The 20059-nt window shown below is 34.7% G+C and overlaps 1 protein-coding gene across 1 annotated transcript in view; it reads right to left on the minus strand.

The window, feature by feature from the left end:
* The window catches only part of LOC112127075, a 234897-nt gene that overhangs the window by 24137 nt on the left and 190701 nt on the right, over positions 1-20059 (minus strand). The gene's annotated exons all lie outside the window — the stretch shown is intronic.

A 20059-nucleotide genomic window follows, 5' to 3' on the forward strand; every position in this document is an offset into this window, starting at 1 on the left:
TATTTTCTTGTATATGTTCCTATTTCAAATTCGTTTTAGTTTCACTGATTACTTTTTTTCTAGTTGATTGTATTTTGAAAATTAACATATATACATATATTTATGTTGTTTTGTAAAGGCTGATAAATATTTTTTTTCTTCATTCAGCCTCGACCGTTTCTTTTCTCCCGAGTAGCTTTGCCGTATTAGGAAAAGAAAGTGGCTCCTATAAATCGTGGCTCGACGTTTTAACAAAATACACAACCCTTAAGGTTTCGGTCCAATCCCCTGATTAACTATTTATGACTTGTGTTCTATTTATGTGGCTTTCCTATTAGGAAGCACACAGGCTTTCCTCTCCTCGGTCTTTATGTTCGGAGAAGGCTACAGCCTTCGTTCATACCGTATTAAAAGAAAAGGGGGTCGGGAAATATCGGGGTACTGTTAGGAAAATTACTTTTGCCCTCCTTTTTCTCCCCTTTTACGTTCTTTTCAACTGCATTTTTTATTTTGAACCCAACGCTGCATGTGAACCTTGCCGGATTTGGGGCGTTAATACTTCCAAATAAACTGATCCATTTGATGTTAAATGTATTTTTTTTAAACCTACATCATATATTTCACATACAACATGTATAATGTTCCTGCCCTATGATATTTAATATTTTGCGTTATTCTCTCTCATGTTGTGTTTCTATATCTCACCTACTTAATCACAACACTTCATCCTCCCGGTTACATTACCAACACTTTTATTACTTACTCTTTGATATTTACTATTTTTATTATTTATTATTTTCTCTCGCGCTCTCTCTTTCTTTATTTTCATTTCTATAGTTCTCTCTCTTTCATTTACTACATTCTCTTAGAATTTCTTCCACTCTACCTATCCGATTTTTTCTATGTCCTACCCCTGTCTCAATGGACATGGGGAGAAGAGATGGAGGACTATTGAGACAGTGAGGGGAGATAAGACATAAATTGAATAATTAATAAAAACATTAATTAATAAAAAAGTAAAAAATACGTGGGAAAAAGTACGGAAAGAAAGCAAATGAGAAACCGTGAGTGCGGGTATTTTCGGTATGTAAGTGTATGAGTGAGGGTGAGAGAGAGAGAGAGAGAGAGAAAGAGAGAGAGAGGGAGGGAGGGAGAGAGAGAGAGAGAGAGAGAGAGAGAACATAGAAAGAGAGAGATAGTGAAAAAGTGGAAGAGAGGGAGAGAATGAGAGATGTTTAGGAAATGAAAGAAATAGAAATATAAAGAGAAAATGAGATATGGTGAGTATACGACGATTCTACCCACCGACTTTTTATTATTTTCTTGATCTATCGATTTAATTAATTTTCGTAATGATTATTCTTTTATGTCCTTCCTCTTCCCTCACTTTCACACTAGTTCTCTATCTCTTCTCACCATGTCGATTTCTATCTCTCTCTCTCTCTCTCTTTCTCTCTCTCTCTCTCTCTCTCTTTCTCTCTCTTGCCTTTCTATATTTCTCTCTCACACACTTCCTAAATTTCTCTCTCTTCCTTCCTTCTCATCCTTTCTCACCATACCTCATTTTCTCTTTATATTTCTATTTCTTTCATTTCCTAAACATCTCTCATTCTCTCCCTCTCTTCCACTGTTTCANTCTCTCTCTCTCTCTCTCTCTCTCTCTCTCTCTCTCTCTCTCTCTCTCTCTCTCTCTTTTCTATCTATCTATTTATTTTTCTGAAGATCTATCAGTCTCTCTCATAAAAAAATAGCAATGCAACACGTACGTGTATTTTTCATTTTATTTAATGAGGATCGTTACAGAAGAGGTCATATCAACCACCAGGTTGCAGCCCTTTTGAAAAAACATTTCAAGTATGTTGGGTTCGAATTCAGGGCCGGGCTACGCCCCTATTTATTGTCGGTTTTACAACATTGTATATCATTTCTAGGATGACAAGCTTAATTGCGCAATTATAGGCAGTCAAGAGGAGTTGGCATTCAATAAACTTCCTCACATGACGGAAATCAACTTTTGCAAGGGCTGTTATGAATTGCAAAGAACGTTATTGCCCCATATAGTGTCTTTCGCTAAGATTAAAAACATAAATATGTTGTGGACTGCGAATTGTAGCATGTGCCAGTTAGAATTTTCTATATTTGACAGTTTCGAAGAAGAAATTGATAAAGATGAATTTGTTTAATAATTAGAAGACAGTGAGGTGCGGTCTGGTGTGACGTAGGGTTTAGTAAAACATTTTCTTTATCATGTCAACGATTCGATCTTTATTGAGATCATCTTCAGGGCTCAAAGTGTTTGTTTTCTGTGTGGGTGTGTCATTCTTGTCTGTGATGCTACTCAATGAGCAATAAATGGGCCCGACAGACAAGAATGACACATCTACACGAAAAACAAACACTTTGAGCTCTGAAGATGAGCGCAATAAAGATCGAAACGTTGGCATGATAAAGAAATTTTTTTCTAAAACCTACATCACACCAGACCGCATCTCACGACCAATAATCATTGGCTAACGGTCACTCAACACCACATGTTTTTCTAAAACCTACATCACACCAGACCACACCTCACGATCTCTGAATAATCATCAAGTAATGGTCACTAAACACCACACGTTTTTCTAAAACCTACGTCACACCAGACCGCACCTCACGATCTCTGAATAATCATCAAGTAACGGTCACTAAACACCACATGTTTTTCTAAAACCTACATCACACCAGACCGCGCCTCACGATCTTCCAGCAATCATTGGCTAGCGGTCACTAAACAACACACATTTGTTTATTAATATTTAATAAGGCAATTTTTCTATTGGGTTTTCACAATTTTTGTTAGAGAGGTCTTAAAACTTTCTTCCAGGGTAAATCAATTCTCCAGTTTTCAGCATATGACCAGACCTAGTTATGAATGAACCTACCCTCTGTAGACATAACTCAGCTCGATATCGATATAGGTGTCGTTCGGGGGGATGAAAACGGTCGGATGCCGTTGTTGGATTAAGAGCGAGTGAATCGAGGGACGATACACAATGGACCATTGTTTAAACGTTGCCTCTTATCTTGACCGAATGTCAGTAAATAAATGCCAGTTTCCTTTTAACTAACCCTCAACCGAAAGGCTGAGGTTATTAAAAAAAAGAGCCGCCATGTCGTAAAACAGAGCAGGTATTATAAAACCAAGTTTCATTATTGCCTGTTTTAATATAAAAGAAAGGAAAGTCACCCTGCCTCCTGTATAAATAAAAACCTAAAACCTCCTCAGATTTTTCATGGACTTTTTATGTGTGTTTCCCCCCGGCGGCTTGAAATATTGCTCAACTTATTATTTCTTCATTGAAAGGATTAATTAAATTTTTAACCGGCTCTGAATTAAGTTATAATTTTTTTACCTCTGAACTTTGTAAAATGTAAGCGAAAATTTGTATATTTACATATATTAAAATAAACATCATGCTTCAACTATTGAAAATTGTACCAAAAAGTTTCAACCAACCTGTCTCCTAATTAGGTTCTACCTTATCCTTAGATCTAACTACATGACGGCCAAGGGAATTAATTTTGAAGGCCAAATTAATTTAATTACCAATTATTATACCTTTAGTTAATGGGAACAACCCACTCGGACTGATGTTTCGATAGCCTTCTATTCTTCTAAGTTAGTTATCCAAAAAAATAAAAACAGAAACTGCTAGTCATTTGGGTTAAATAGGTTAAATCACGCAGCCTGGAGAAACAAAATCTGCAACCCAAGAAACATCATCTGCTTATCGGTTTTTTTTTGTTTTTTTTTACGAGGGTTCGCAACAGCAACAGCAGAGGTCATATAAACTCTCAGGGTGCCGGTGTTTTTCAAATAAAGCCCATTTGTAAGAATGTCTTGTTCGACTACAGGGCCGCTGGATTCGAACCCGAGACCTTTACCTTACGGTGATGAGCACCATGTCAACGCCTAAACCGTCGCTACCATCAATATTTTTTTACCGTCTTCAGAAGAGTTACTGAAGTTCAAGGATGTCGGATACTCTGTAGATGGGTAGCCGAATGGTTAGGACGTCAAACTCGACTCATAGGACCTTGATATGGGGAAAAAATCGATCTTTTTAAGGATCGGATCAAAACCACTAACAAAGCGAAATGAATTATTTGTACACCGCGCGCAATCACGAAATTTATAGTACCAATTCCAACGTAAAGGCTGAATGTCTGAATTAATATTGACAAAAAGAGGGAAATGGAAAACTTTAGGTTTAGAGGAACGGTCGGTGTCTCGACAAGACACGATAATTTTAGATGTAGAAGCGCCAGATCGGATGTCTTGGGTTCGAGTCCCCGCACGTGACACTAATTTTTCAACTCAACCATACTTTCGAAGAAAAAAAATCACAATTAGACTATTTGATAAATTTTTATCTGTTAATAATAATGTTTAGTGACCGTTAGTTAATGATTAGTTGGAGATCATAAGAAGCGGTCTGTTGTGACATAGGTTTCAGAAAAACATTTTCTTTATCATGCCAACGTTTCGATCTTTACTGAGATCATCTTCAGGGCGTGATTTATCAACATTGTTTAAATTTTACAGGAACATGTCAGGGCTCAAAGAGTTTGTTTTCTGTGTAGATGTGACATTCTTGTGAGTAGTGTGAGAGTGCCAGTCACTGCGCTTTCACAGTACCACCTCCAGGTCCTCTTTTTTTGGAAGCACTATTCTTTCATGACGGAGTCTTTTGCTTCTCACTACCCTGAGGTGTTTTCCCCGGCTAACAAATAGGTTTCTAAAATTTCTGTGCAGTAACACGTCCACTTGAGCATTCCAGGGAGTATCACGGCAAAACAAAAAATCCCTCAATTATTTTAAAAATCAAGGAACAGTTGAGCGTGCCGTCGCTTATAATCAGAAATCTTTTGTTTGTTAGGTCTTTATGGTACATTTCCTCTTCCTCTTGGTAGGCCTAGCCTTTCTGGAAGGATTTTCTTGCTCTCTACTAGGGTTTTTTTATTATCAGGTTGCCTTTATTGGAACTGGAGACAGAATAAACAGCAGAGTTATAATACCTCCAGTCGAACACACCAGAGGTTGAATTTGAAAACTGAACAAATTTATGAAATTACTGATGCCTAATTAAGGTTTTGGTTGAGATAAAAAGTCAGTGTCAGAGGGATTCGAACCCACGACTTTCGGCTAAATCTATTACTAATCTGTTTGATTCTCGGAAACAATGAAATGGCCACGGAGAACATTAGTGATGTATACTTCATTTTGCTTATTACATCTATTAGGTTTGTGGTCCAATTGACCACAAAATTGACAAAATTGATTGACCAAATAAATTCTTTTCAATTAATTAATGTTTAATTAAGGTTTTGTTGTCCGGTTGTGGTGTGGTTTCAAAAGGTGGGGTTGAGATGGAAAGTTGGTGTCCGAGTGGATCGAAGTCACGACAGCTCAAGTGGTCGAGTAGTGGCGTATCAAGCCGAAAGTCGTGGGTTCGAATCCCGCTCGTGACGCTGACTTTTTTATCTCAACCAAAACCTTAATTAAACATTAATTAATTGAAAAGAATTTAACTGGTCAATCGGACCACGAAACCTGATAGATTATTGATACCGCTGAGGATACCTGATTAGTTTTTGTCTTTCTAATGGCCAAGAGAGAATTTATTCTTTATTCCAATTTGCTGCGCACTCGGCTTTTCTGACGGGTTAATGTTTTGGGCTCAGCTCAGTCATTGTGTCATCTTCGTGGCATAACCACCTTTGCGAATAAATCAAAACAAAAATACTTGTTTTGGCTTATTGAGCCAATAGATCAAGTGTAAGAGCTAAAGTAATGTTTTCATGATGAAAATAAACGAGTAGATAATTATACGAAATCAGACTGAATTGGTTTGGCCAATAGCAAAACGTTGGAATTAAAATGGTAAATGCGAGTTCAATTTAGTGTTTTTGTCGGCTATCGAATTTTATAAAAGAAGCTACCACCTTCGACTTAACGTTCTGTTTAGTGAAAAAATTATGGTAAGTTGCAAGCAAGGAAAAATCATTGTCATCCCCAGGTCTCATAAATTTTCTTTCTTTCCCTGTCTTATTTTCGTCCTTCTTGATTCTTCCTACTTTATCACGTGTGGAAGATGTTGCGTTTTTTTGTCCACGTAGCTTGAAAACTTTTTGCTATCTAAGCGAATCGGCGGATATTTGTACATTTTAATATATCGATTTTCTTAATAAAAATAAATAAACAGAAAAAACAAAGATTTACGATTATGCACAGATTTTTCATTAAAAAGCGCCAACAAAAACCATAAATTCATTAGAGTTCGTGGTCCGATTGACCGAATAACGTTTATCAATTAATTAATCTTTATATAAGGCATTGGTTAAGATAAAAAAAGTCATTGTCACGAGCAGGATTCGAACCCACGACCTTCGGCTAAATACGCCGCTGCTCTACCACTTGAGCTATCGTGACTTCGATCCACTCGGACACCAACCCAACCAAATCGAAAGGTGGGGATGAGATGGGAAGTTGGTGGATCGAAGCCACTTAATTTAGTTTTTTAAATTGTCGTCCAATCCATAAATTTAACGATCACTTTTTAAGAATTACGGTATGTTTTAAAACTGAGAAAATATGGGTTGATAGCACGTCTTTGAATTTAATAGTGAGCTAGATGGTATAAATTCAAATATGATCTCTTTCTTTCTTATATAGCCAATATTTAAAAAAAATTGTAGTTTTTGCTTATAGGTTTTATAAGTAAAGTTGTACGTGTAGAAATGAGAGTTTATTTAATAACAGTACCAGTATTTGTGATATTTAGTTGGAAGTCTGTATGTGTTTGGGCCCGAAGTGACCTAGATGTTGGTAGGCTTGGAGGCTGACCACAATGGACAGGGCGGACAGGACTGAGGCCTAACCCGGGACTGACAACACCAGGGTAGGTGGTTGAAATAATAAATTTTACGTGCCATTCCTACCAGGAGTATATGGTTACTTTGGTTAAAATATATGATCAATTAAATTCACTAATTTCGTGGTCCGCTTGACCAATTAATACATTACAATTAATTAAGGTTTTTAGTTGAGATGAAAAAAAGTTATAATCCCGCTCGTGCCATTAACTTTTTTTCATCTCAACTAAAAACCTTAATTCATTGTAATGTAATTGGTCAAGCGGACCACGAAATTAGTGAATTTAATTGATCATTGATTTTAACCAAAGTAACCATATACTCCTGGTTGGAATGGCACGTAAAATTTATTATTTCAATCACCTACCCTGGTGTTACTTTCATTTGTCGTCGAGAATCAAATCCGGTTATACGACATTTGAAAAATGGCAAAAAGGAAGGAAAACTCATAAGGTGGGGTTGAGATAGGAAGTTGATGTCCGAGTGGATCGGGGTCACGATAGCTCAGGTGGTAGATCAGCGGCGTATCAAGCCGAAGATCGTGGGTTCGAATCCCGCTCGTGCCATTAACTTTTTTTCATCTCAACTAAAAACCTTAATTAATTGTAATCTATGATCAATAAAAAAAATTTAACATAAAAATTACTCCGATTATTGTTTTTATCTAAGGTTTTTGGTTACTGTCACGAGCGAGAATTTATTTAATTTTTCATCTCAACCAAAACCTTAGATAAAAACAATAATTAATTTGAATAACTAATATGGTCAATTAATTGGTTGAGATAAAAAAGTCAGTGCCAGGAGCGGGATTCGAACCCACGACCTCAAGTGGTAGAGCATCGGCTTATATACATAGGGGCACAAAATTATCAGTACTATGTACAATAAAACGACCTTCTTTCCTTTAAAAATCGAAACAGTGGAGTCAGATACTCGCTATCGTCAAGTACAATTTTCATATCGCGTTCCTACACGATTTTTGTATGGAGCCAATGAGGCTTTCAATCAAGTGCGACCCATCTTTTCTCTACATGCCGGACACATACCTCAGCGGCTGTGATTCCGACATCTTTCTTTTTCGTCGGAATTTATTGAACTAAGGCTTTTCGAGAACAAGAGCAAACAGGATGGAAAATCCCTTCAGATCAAACAACAGCGATTCAGTTTCCATTTCATCTGTTCAGCTGCTTTCCAATTTTTTTTCATTCCATTCCTTGCTTCTTTCATCAAACAACAATGTATGAAAATCGTTTTCTAAATTATTATAACAATAACATTACTATGACCCTTTGAAAGTCAAGAACTGCGCCTAGGCTAAGCCAGCCCTACTTCTGGACAAAGCGGTATATCTCAGTTGTTAATAACCCCTATCCATTTAAAAAATATTGTACAATAAATAACAAAGGCGGATCCAGGTTGGTCAACAGGAAAATATTTTTCATATATTTCCAAAATATCTGCAATGTAAATTTGGTAGTCATAAACATTAACGAATATAAATAATTAATCATCAGCTTAGAGGTTATCACATCGAGATATCGAATAAGAAGATTAGAGGCAGAAATTTGAAAAGCACCAGAAGTACATGTCTAAACACGAAAAAATCATGGTCAGCAATATGATTTTTTAGCATAAAACATAAACGACAAAAAAACCCTCACAACAGTAAATAGTAAGATGCAGATTTCTTTCTTTTTCGGAATGAATCCAGCGGTGCTAAAAATTTGCTACTTTAAAAGTTCTAGAATAATAAATTTATTTTATACAAAACGTAACATCATAAACATATTGCAATAAGATAAAAAAAATAATCAATTTTTTGTGTTTCTTATTAAAAGTTGGAGTTAAATTGTATTAGATTCGGGCCATTTTTTCCTAGACCACTGAAAATAATGCAAATAAAATAATAGTTTACTAGTTAACTAGTTATTTTGAAATTTTATTTAACCTATTTAATTAATTATTTTCTCGCTTTACTTCATTATTACTTTTTGGTAATAATGGGAGATTTATGAAAAAGGTATGTGATGGCCACGACATATTTATTAATATTGATAATATACACAATTAGTAAATCTTTATGTAAAGTACAATTAATTAAGGTTTTCACTTGAGATGAAAAAGTCAATGGCACGAGCAGGTTTCGAACCCACGATCTTCGGCTTGATACGCCGTTGCTCTACCACTTGAGTTATCGTGACTTCGATCCACTTGGACACTTCCCTCCTCTACCCCACCTTTTTGAATTTTTCCTCCTTTTTGCCATTTTTCAATATCTTTCATAACTTCCCATCTCAACCCCACTTTTTTTAAACTCAAAAAAAAAAATCTTGAAAATGGCAAAAAAGAGGGAAAATTCAAAAGGTATGGTTGAGCTGGAGGTTGGTGTCCGAGTGGATCGAGGTCACGATAGCTCAAGTGGTAGAGCAGCGGCGAATCAAGCCGAAGATGGGTTCGAATCCCGCTCGTGACGCTGACTTTTTTCTCTCACCCAATACCTTACATAAAGATCAATTAATTGAAATTTATTAATAATATACACAATTTTAAGGATTTATGCTTTTTACGGTGATTTCTCTGTAATCTAAAAAAAAATCATGGCATATTTGTAACAAAAAAATTAAAAAACGCTTACGGTTTCACTTTATTGTAAAAAAGAAATTAATTTGATATTTTAAAAGAAAGAAATTAGGTTTGAAAGTACCGCAGTTGAGAAAAAATCCCGATTAAAAACGGATTTTTTTTTCAAATTATGATAACATTTGAAATACCGTTTGGATTTGAGCCAAACCGAGTTTAAAAGTCGCAGGAAGAATCCAGCTTAAAATCGCTACCAAAAATGTGAAAAATTCAATAATGAGGGGCGTAGCTAGAATGGAGTGAAGTTGAATAAACCGAGCTGGTCGTTATGGGGGAGAAAACGCCAAAATGGCAAAAATTTTGATTGAATTTTTTACTTTCATCGCCTATAACTCTGCGACCCCCAGTCGACATGGTTGGAAAACAATCCCAACCGTCCTTACAGGATTTTTTATCACCCTGCCAAATTTCAGTGGTATTCGATCAAAAATGCGACCGTTAGCAAGAGCTAGATATTTGAAAGAAATGTACAGGTTTCTTGATATCGAAGTATCAAACCAGTCGAAAACAAAGCCAAAGACCAGTTAAAAGGAAAATGATTTAATTTAGGTTTATCAAAGGTAACAGATCAAGGTTTAATAATTTTGAAATATAAGCCTCTTCGCTTAATTAAGGCTAAACTAAGACATATTACATATAACATCTTCAGTTGCTCCAGGGGGTGGGGTAATTCCCATTTTACACCCCCTTTTGGATCCGCCATTCAATAATAATTAAATCTTTAAAAATCTTTTACTCTTAAAATTAAAGAAAAAAATGATAATCGACTCTTGTGCTTCGAGTCAAATTTATAAGACTGATAGGCAAAAATTCAACAAAAATGCGTCTGTACAAAAACATTTTGGGAAAATGTGTGGTGATTAGTGATTGTTAGTCGATGATTATTCGGAAATCGTGAGATGCGGTCTGGTGTGATGTATGTTTCAGAAAAATATTTTCTTTATCGTGCCAACGTTTCGATCTTTATTGAGATCATCTTCAGTGCCTGGGATTTATAAACATCGTTTAAATTTAAAAAATATATATAGGATGTGGAAAAAAGAGAATTTATACAATGCAAAAAATATATACTCACTCAACGTGTTTGTTTTCTGCGTAAATGTTGTAGTAAAATACTTTGATTGAATAGAAAAAATATTTTTTGCATTGTATAAATACACTTTTGTCCACATCCTACATGTATTTGTTAAATTTAAACAATGTTTATAAGTCCCATGTCCTGAAGATGATCTCAATAAAGATCGAAACGTTGGCACAATAAAGAAAATGTTTTTCTGAAACATACATCACACCAGACCGCATCTCATGATTTCCGAATAATCATTTTGGGAAAAGTACTTCGAATGAACATAAATACATTGTACATTTTTTTAAATTTTTTAGCCTAATTGTTTGATCCGTTTTTAAGAAGAACCTTGCAGATCCTCCTCTTTCCTGTTTGTCTGCCTGTTTATACTCAAAATTCCTCTGCGCCCTGGTACGGAATAAAATTAGTTTTGTGCTTTGGTTGCGTTCAATTTTTTTTTTTCGTGACATTTTTACTTGATAATTGTCTGATGGAGCGTCAGTGGCCGCAACGATTTAGGCGTTGACACGGCGCTCATCACTGTAAGGTATAGGTCCCGGGTTCGAATCCAGCGGCCCAGTATTCGAACCCGACATACTTACAAATTGGCTTTACTTCAAAAACACCGGCACCCTAAGAGTTGATTTTTCCTCTGCTGTTGTGAACCCTCGTAAAAAAATTGTCTGATCTTACAGGGTTTTTTCCGTGTATATTTTTTTGAGATTTTCTATTGCACTTGTACTAATAGCATCTCTCATAAGTTTGAAGAAGATTTCTCGTATTTCGGGCTTGCAAAAATATATCTGACTGGTTTGAACCCATATAATTGAATTTATTTTTCTCTTTGATTTTTTCCCCATTTGTCTATTAAAACATTTTAAGATGTTGCAAAAGATGTTTCCAATTAATATGAATATTTTACAAAACACAATGTTTTCTTGTATACAATGCAACTTCAAAGCTAGACTTATCTACTGATAAGTGAATAATCAATTATTTTTTTCACTTTTATTTTTGTAAACTGAAACATTTCAAAGCTTTTAAAATTTGACTGTCGATAATTTAGCGAAATGCCAGGATTATTCGGAGATCGTGAGATGCGGTCTGGTGTGACGTAGGTTTTAGAAAAACATTTTCTTTATCGTGCCAATGTTTCGATCTTTATTGAGATCTTCAGGACCTGAGATTTATAGACATTGTTCAAATTATACAAATCCATGCACACATGGATGCACATAAATTATACATCCTACATGTATTTGAAAAATTTAAACGATGTTTATAAATCCCAGGTCTTGAAGATGATCTCAATGAAGATCGAAACGTTGGCTCGATAAAGAAAATGTTTTTCTGAAACCTACATCACACAAGACAGCATGTCACGATCTCCGAATAATCATTGACTAACGGTCACTAAACACCGCACAAAAAAGGACTTAACATGTTATTTTATGTTATTACGTTAAACGTAACATTTTTTTTTTCATTCAAGAAATCGAGCATAGATTCAGTATTTGATATTCCTATGACGTGCAAATGTGCCAGACGCTCGATCAGCAAACAAGAGGTCAAGATTAGACAAAACAACTGAGCAAGCAAAAAGTCTGTTTGCACAATTCCATTCGTACAAACGTCTGCGACAGTCGCAAATTGGGACAGGCAAACACGGCCTATAAAGAAAACCTTCGAAATGTGCAAATGTATAATTAAAATTTGAAAAAATTACGTAAGACTCAACTCGGTTTTCATTGTTTCATCTCTGGAGGTTGTCTATTAAAGAAATTTATAATGTAATATTAATCGCACAGTAGAAAAAAAAAATAAATGGATGGATACATTAAATCAAGAATGTTTGTTGTTTATTTTAAACAAATACACCAAATGGCCAAGTCCCTGGTCCCTCATCAGAGGTACAAAATTAAACAGAAAGAAATATTTTTTAAAGGTTACAAAATCAAGCAAGTCCCACTAACTTATCATTAAATATCAATATGACGTAAATTATATAAATCTTTCGTGAAAAATAAATTTTAACGAGTTAAGCATTTATGTCATGAATTCTATTTTATGAGATTTAGATATATAAAATAAATACTATAAATATAAGTATATAGTTACTGTAAATGAAAACATTAAATACTCAACAATATTATAAAATGCAAAAAACAGTAAATCACAAAAATAAGATCATTAATTCTAAATCCTACATCACACTCGACCGCATCTCACGATATCTGAATTACTATTAATTCTAAGAATAACAATAAAAACAAATAAGTAAAAATAAATAATAAATATAACAATATTATGTATGTTCACTTTAAATCATATTCCATTTATTATCTACGTTAGTTTTATAAACATTCTCAATATTTTTATACTGGTAATTGATTTTCTGTGTGTCAGTTTTTATATTAATTTCTTTCAATTAATTAATATTTTTATCTAAGGTATTGGTTGAAATGAAAAGTCAGTGTCAAGAGCGGGATTCGAACCTATAACTTTCGGCTCAATACACCGCTGCTCTAACCATTTGATCTGTGGTGACAATGGTGACAAGTAGTTCAGAGCAGCGGTGTATTGAGCCGAAGGTTATGGGTTCGAATCCCGCTCGTGACACTGACTTTTTCATTTCAACCAAAAACCTTATATAAAAAGATTAATTAATTGAAAGAAGTTATTTGGGCAATCGGACCACGGATTATAATGGATTTTATGTTAAAATTGTTTTCAGTTATGTTAATGTGAATAGTTCGTAACAAATAAACGATATTTAGAATTTTAGGAAGAAAGGTAATTTTTTCAAATATCTTTTTTTTTCTTAATCATCGCTGAAGATGTGATTACGCGCGTCTGATGTTTTGCTTTTCGTCTTGGTTTTGGTATTGTAGGGTATTTTTTTCAAGCATTTTTTTTTCCTAATCATCACTATAGCTGTGATGACCTTCTGTTTGACACCATATTTAATTGCCTACAGGCGTTTTAATTATGTTTTTTTAAAATACATAGTAGGGTAATTTTTCAAACATCATTTTTTTTTAATCATCACTACAGATCTAATCACGCCCTTCTAATTTTTTGCTTTTACTCTTAATTTTGGTATTGTAGGGTAATTTTTCAAGCATCCTTTTTCTCTAATCATCACTATAGCCCTGATGACGTGCTTCTATTCGACACCACATTTAATGGTTTACATCCGTTTTAGTTATATTTTGGTATCTTTTTTGTTTTTGGTCTTTTGGCCTATTATGTATAGGTATTAGTGTTTCTTTTTGGCTTTGGTGTTGGTTATAGTATTGTAAGGTATTTTTTTGTCTTGGTTTTGACATTGTAGGGTAATTTTTTCAAACATCTTTTTCCTAATCATCACTGTAGCTCTGATGACGACCTTCTGTTTGACACCACATTTAATGGCATACNTTTTTTTTCTTAATCATCGCTGAAGATGTGATTACGCGCGTCTGATGTTTTGCTTTTAGTCTTGGTTTTGGTATTGTAGGGTATTTTTTTCAAGCATTTTTTTTTTCCTAATCATCACCATAGCTGTGATGACATTCTGTTTGACACCACATTTAATGGCCTACAGGCGTTTTAATTATGTTTTTTTAAAATACATACTAGGGTAATTTTTCAAACATCATTTTTTTTAATCATCACTACAGATCTAATCACGTCCTTCTAATTTTTTGCTTTTACTCTTAATTTTGGTATTGTAGGGTATTTTTTTCAAGCATTTTTTTTCCTAATCATCACTATAGCTGTGATTACCTTCTGTTTGACACCACATTTAATGGCCTACAGGCGTTTTAATTATGTTTTGTTAAAATACATAGTAGGGTAATTTTTCAAACATCATTTTTTTTAATCATCACTACAGATCTAATAACGCCCTTCTAATTTTTTGCTTTTACTCGTAATTTTGGTATTGCAGGGTTATTTTTCAAGCATCCTTTTTTCTAACCATCACTAGAGACCTGACGACGCGCTTCTATTTGACACCACATTTAATGGCCTACAGGCGGTTTAGTTATGTTTTGGTCTCTTTTTTGTTTTTGATCTTTTGGCCTATTATGTATAGGTATTATTGTTTCTTTTTTCATTTCTTTTTAGGCTTTGGTCTTGGTTATAGTATTGTAAACTTCTGTTTGACACCACATTTAATGGCATACAGGCGTTTTAATTATGTTTTGGTCTTTTTTTTGTCTTGGTTTTGACATTGTAGAGTAATTTTTTCAAACATCTTTTTTCCTAATCATCACTACAGATCTGATGACGCATTCTAATTTATTCTTTTGGTCTTGGTTTTGATATTGTAAGATAATTTTTTCAAACATCTTTTTTTATTAATCATCACTAGAAATCTGACAACGCGCTTCTATTTGACACCACATTTAATGGTTTACTTGCGTTGTAGTAATGTTTTAATCTCCTTTTTTTCTTTTCTGTTTTGGGTCTTGGTTTTGACATCCTAGGTAATTTTTCAAACATCTCTTTTCCTAATCATCACTACAAATCTAATCACGCCCTTCTAATTTTTTGCTTTTAGTCTTGGTTTTGGTATTGTAGGGTAATTTTTCAAGCATCCTTTTTTTCTAATCATCACTAGAGACCTGACGACGCGCTTCTATTTGACACCACATTTAATGGCCTACAGGCGGTTTAGTTATGTTTTAGTCTCTTTTTTGTTTTTGGTTTATTATGTATTAGTGTTTCTTTTTCATTTCTTTTTTGGCTTTGGTCTTGGTTATAGTATTGTAAGGTAATTTTCTCAAACATCTTTTTTTTCTAATCATCACTAGAGACCTGACGACGCGCTTCTATTTGACACCGCATTTAATGGCCTACAGGCAGTTTAGTTATATTTTGGTCTATTGGTCTATTATGTATTAGTATTTCTTTTTTTTCATTTCTTTTTTTGCTTTGGTCTTGGTTATAGTATTGTAAGGTAATTTTCTCAAACCTATTTTTTGTCTAATCATCACTACAGATCTGATGACGCGCTTCTGATATTTTGCTTTTGGTCTTGGTTTTGGTATCGTAGGACATTTTTTTTCAAACATTTTTTTTAAATCATCATTACAGATATGATGACGAGCTTCTAATTTTTTGCTTTTGTTGGTTTTGACATTGTAGGGTAATTTTTTCAAACATCTTTTTCCTAATCATCACTGTAGCTCTGATGACGACCTTCTGTTTGACACCACATTTAATGGCATACAGGCGTTTTAATTATGTTTTGGTCTTTTTTTTTGTGTTGGTTTTGACATTGTAGGGTAATTTTTTCAAACATCTTTTTTCCTAATCATCACTACAGATCTGACGACGCGTTCTAATATTTTGCTTTTAGTCTTGGTTTTGGTATTGTAGGGTAATTTTTCAAGCATCCTTTTTTTCTAATTGTCACTAGAGACCTGACGACGCGCTTCTATTTGACACCACATTTAATGGCCTACAGGCGGTTTAGTTATGTTTTGGTCTCTTTTTTGTTTGTGGTCTTATAGTCTATTATGTATTAGTGTTTCTTTTTTTTCATTTCTTTTTTGGCTTTGGTCTTGGTTATAGTATTGTAAGGTAATTTTCTCAAACATCTTTTATTCTAATCATCACTACAGATCTGATGACGCGCTTCTGATATTTTGCTTTTGGTCTTGGTTTTGGTATCGTAGGACATTTTTTTTCAAACATTTTTTTTAAATCATCATTACAGATATGATGACGAGCTTCTAATTTTTTGCTTTTGGTCTTGGTTGTGGTATTGTAGTGCAATTTTTCAAAAATCTTTTCTTTTTTTCAAATCATCACTACAGAACTTACGCCCTTCTGTTTGAAAAATGTTTGAAATCATTTTTTTTCTAAATAGTGGCTGTGATAAATTGTAATATATAATTGGTCTGACATAAAAAAGCTCTTTTTAAAACTCACCCAATAAAGTAAAAGAGGCGGAGAATAACTGATCCCGCCGGATTAAGTGGGACCCATTGTCGACCCGGTCCTTACAAGAGATATAAACAAATTTAATACCTAGAGTTCGGACTTTTATTCTGAGAAAAATACGCGTCGCGTTTTCTCGGCCGTTGTATTCACCGGCTCAAGGACTCCGGCACAAATAATTCCGCTAACAATGGCCACGCCGAAACCCCTTTGGAGTCCGCTTAAATTATGGGTGTGGAGAATAGGTGAAGGAAGAAGCGAGTCTCTAAATAAGGAGAAGTGTGCCCAGACATGTCTGGCTCCAATGTCCCCGAAACGTGATATTTTTTCTCAAAGCCTGGGAACTCCCATAAACAGTTCGTAACAATGCTTCGACCCCTCGCTCCTGTACCTTTTCCTTGAACCTATTAAACTAGGAATGGTCGTTTTTCCCCTCCACCCCGGTTCTTCCTTCATTCCATCTGGCCCTTTGTTCCTAGGCGCGATCGGCCGCCGGGACCCCGAAAGGCCTGCGCTTTTTACGAAGGGGGCAAAAAGTGACACGTTCGCTCACGCAGAATTTTAATAAGAAAAAGCCCTGAGTCCTTCCGTCCCTGAGGATCGGTTCCACCCAGAAGACTTTGTCCGACTAAACTCTACGACGTTTTCTCATCTTGTCCAAAACCCCTCTGGCATAAAACTTCGAGTTTATAGAAAACCGAATAGGAAAATCCTTATTAAGTGTCTTTCACTGACACTAATTTATCTATAAGCACTGATAAAAAAATTCCACCCAATTGATTTACTTTTCAGTTTTTATATTCATTTCTTTCAATTAATTAATCTGTTTATGTAAGGTAATGGTTGAAATGAAAAAGTCAGTGTCAAGAGCGGGATTTGAACCCATAACCTCCGGCTCATGCACCACTTGTCACCATTGTCACGATAGCTCAAATGGTTAGAGCAGCGGTGTATTGAGCCGAAGGTCGTGTGTTCGAATCCCGCTCGTGACAATGACTTTTTCATTTCAACCGATACATTATATAAAGAGATCAATTAATTGAAAGAAGTTATTTGGTCAATCGGACCAAGAAATATGACGGATTTTATATTAACATTGTAAAGTTAATGTGAATAGTTTGTAATAAATACAAAGATATTTAGGATTTTAGGAAGAAGAAGAATAAAGTAACTTTTCAAACATCTTTTTTTTTCCTAATCATCACGACAGATCTGATGACGCGCTTATGATTTTTTTGTTTTTGCTCTTGCTTTTGGTATTGTATGGTAATTTTTTCAAGCATCGTTTTTCATTTAATGGTTTCCATCCGTTTTAGTTATGTTTTGGTCTCTTTTTTTTCTTTTTTGTTTCTCAGTTTTGGAAATGTAGGGTAATTTTATCAAACACCTTTTTTTCTAATCATCACTATACTCTGATGACGACCTTCTGCTTGACACCACATTTAATCGCCTGCGAGCGTTTTGTTTACGTTTTGGTCTCTTTTTCGTTTCGGTTTTTGTTTTTGGTTTTGACATTGTACGGTAATTTTTTCAAACATCTTTTTTTCCTGATCATCACGACGGATCTGATGACGCGCTTCTGATTTTTTTGCTTTTGCTCTTGGTTTTGGTATTATATGGTAACTTTTTCAAGCATCCTTTTTCTCTAATCATCACTACAGATCTGATGACGCGCTTCTAATTTTTTGCTTTTGCTCTTGGTTTTGGTATTGTATGATAATTTTTTCAAACATCTTTTTTTCATAATCATCACTATAGCTCTGATGACGACCTTCTGTTTGACACTAAATTTAATGGCATACGGGCGTTTTAATTAAGTTTTGGTCTTTTTTTTCTTTTTTTTTTGTCTTGGTTTTGGAATTGTAGGGTAATTTTTTCAAACGTCTTGTTTCCTAACCATCACTATAGATGTGATGACGCGCTCCTGATTTTTTTCTATTGGTCTTGGTTTTGGTATTGTAGTGTACTTTTTTCAAGTATTCTTTTTTTCTAATCATCACTACAGTCCTGACGACGCGCTTCTATTTGACACCACATTTAATAGTTTACGCGCGTTTTAATTATGTTTTGATATCTGTTTTCTTTTTTGTTTCTTAGTTTTGGAATTGTAGGGTAATTTTATCAAACATCTTTTTTTCCTAATCATCACTATAGCTCTGATGACGACCTTCTGCTTGACACCACATTTAATGGCCTACAGGCGTTTTAGTTATGTTTTGGTCTTTTTTTTTTTTTTTGTTTTGGTTTTGACATTGTATATCAAAAGGTAAATACACTTAATCCTTAATCCAAAACAAGGATAAAAGGCAAAAACTAAGGTAAAAAGACAGAAAAGGAGGAAACTGTAAAATTCTCTCTTTGGAAATAACCAACCTATGAAGCTTCTAGCAAATTTTGGAAGGAAAGAAAGAACAGAATCAAAGGGAGCACGAAAAAACTTCCAGACAGGGAACTGCATTCTGAATGAAGAATTTAAGAAGAATGAAGAAGAAAGAAGAAGAAGAACGGGAAGAAACATAAACACACCTACTAAAACCTATGGCGCAAGATTTGCCCGCAGGAGGGATTGTTTTCGAACCCACGACCTTCGGCTCGAAAGTCACGATACCTCAACAGCAGCGACCTATTGAGCCGATCGTGAGTTCGAGTCCCGCTCGTGACACTAACTTTTTCATCTCACCCAAAACCCATGAAAATAATAATTAATCGAAATAATTAATTTGGTGAATTAGACCACTAAATATAAATGGATTAAGAGTAAATAAATATGATTAGACCTATGAACTTGGCATTATTAGTCGGTGGAGTACTCGATATCTACCAGAAATTCACACCGCTGCAGGGGCGATGGTGACGCTAAATTTCACCAGCACCATTCACACTAATAAATATACTCACTCATACAAAACTCATACCCGCAAAACACAAAACTCTTACATTTTTCGAAAACCATTCTTAAATTCGGCGTCATGCTTTCTGAAAGGAGCCAAAAGGCGTCACAAGCTTATGTGGGACACTTTCATATTATTATCTATTATCTAAAATTTATGCAGTTTTTATGATGGATATGTAATCAGAGAAAGCTCGGCTATCAAAACATCACGCTTTGTTCTACCACCCTTCCCACCCACCTTTTATTATTATAAAACAGGTCGATTATAACTTCAACAAAAACACTTTATATAATATTACAAGGGAAAACATCGTAATTAAATTACAGGAACATCGTCGTTTTAATGTTCCCGTATAAGCGATAAAACAAGAGCTTTTTTTCACCAGGGCGTACCCGGGGAATTATAATTACGGGAGTCTGGATAAAAGTTTATGAGACACTGGAAAGGCTGTTTCATGAGATCTCATACGCCACGAGCATAAATTAATTTTGAAATATTTTTTTTTAAATTCCGGCTTGAATTATCTTCCTTTCGTGATAAATAAACCGATAAAATGACATTTCTTTATTTGGCGTTTTCCACAAAGTTATAGTCTTTTGTAATGAACTTTATAGATTTCTTCTTGCACTTAACC

This window comes from Cimex lectularius, unplaced genomic scaffold, assembly GCF_000648675.2.
Source record: "Cimex lectularius strain Harlan isolate CLEC.00 unplaced genomic scaffold, Clec_2.1 scaffold206, whole genome shotgun sequence".
In the NCBI taxonomy this organism is placed as follows: domain Eukaryota; kingdom Metazoa; phylum Arthropoda; class Insecta; order Hemiptera; family Cimicidae; genus Cimex; species Cimex lectularius.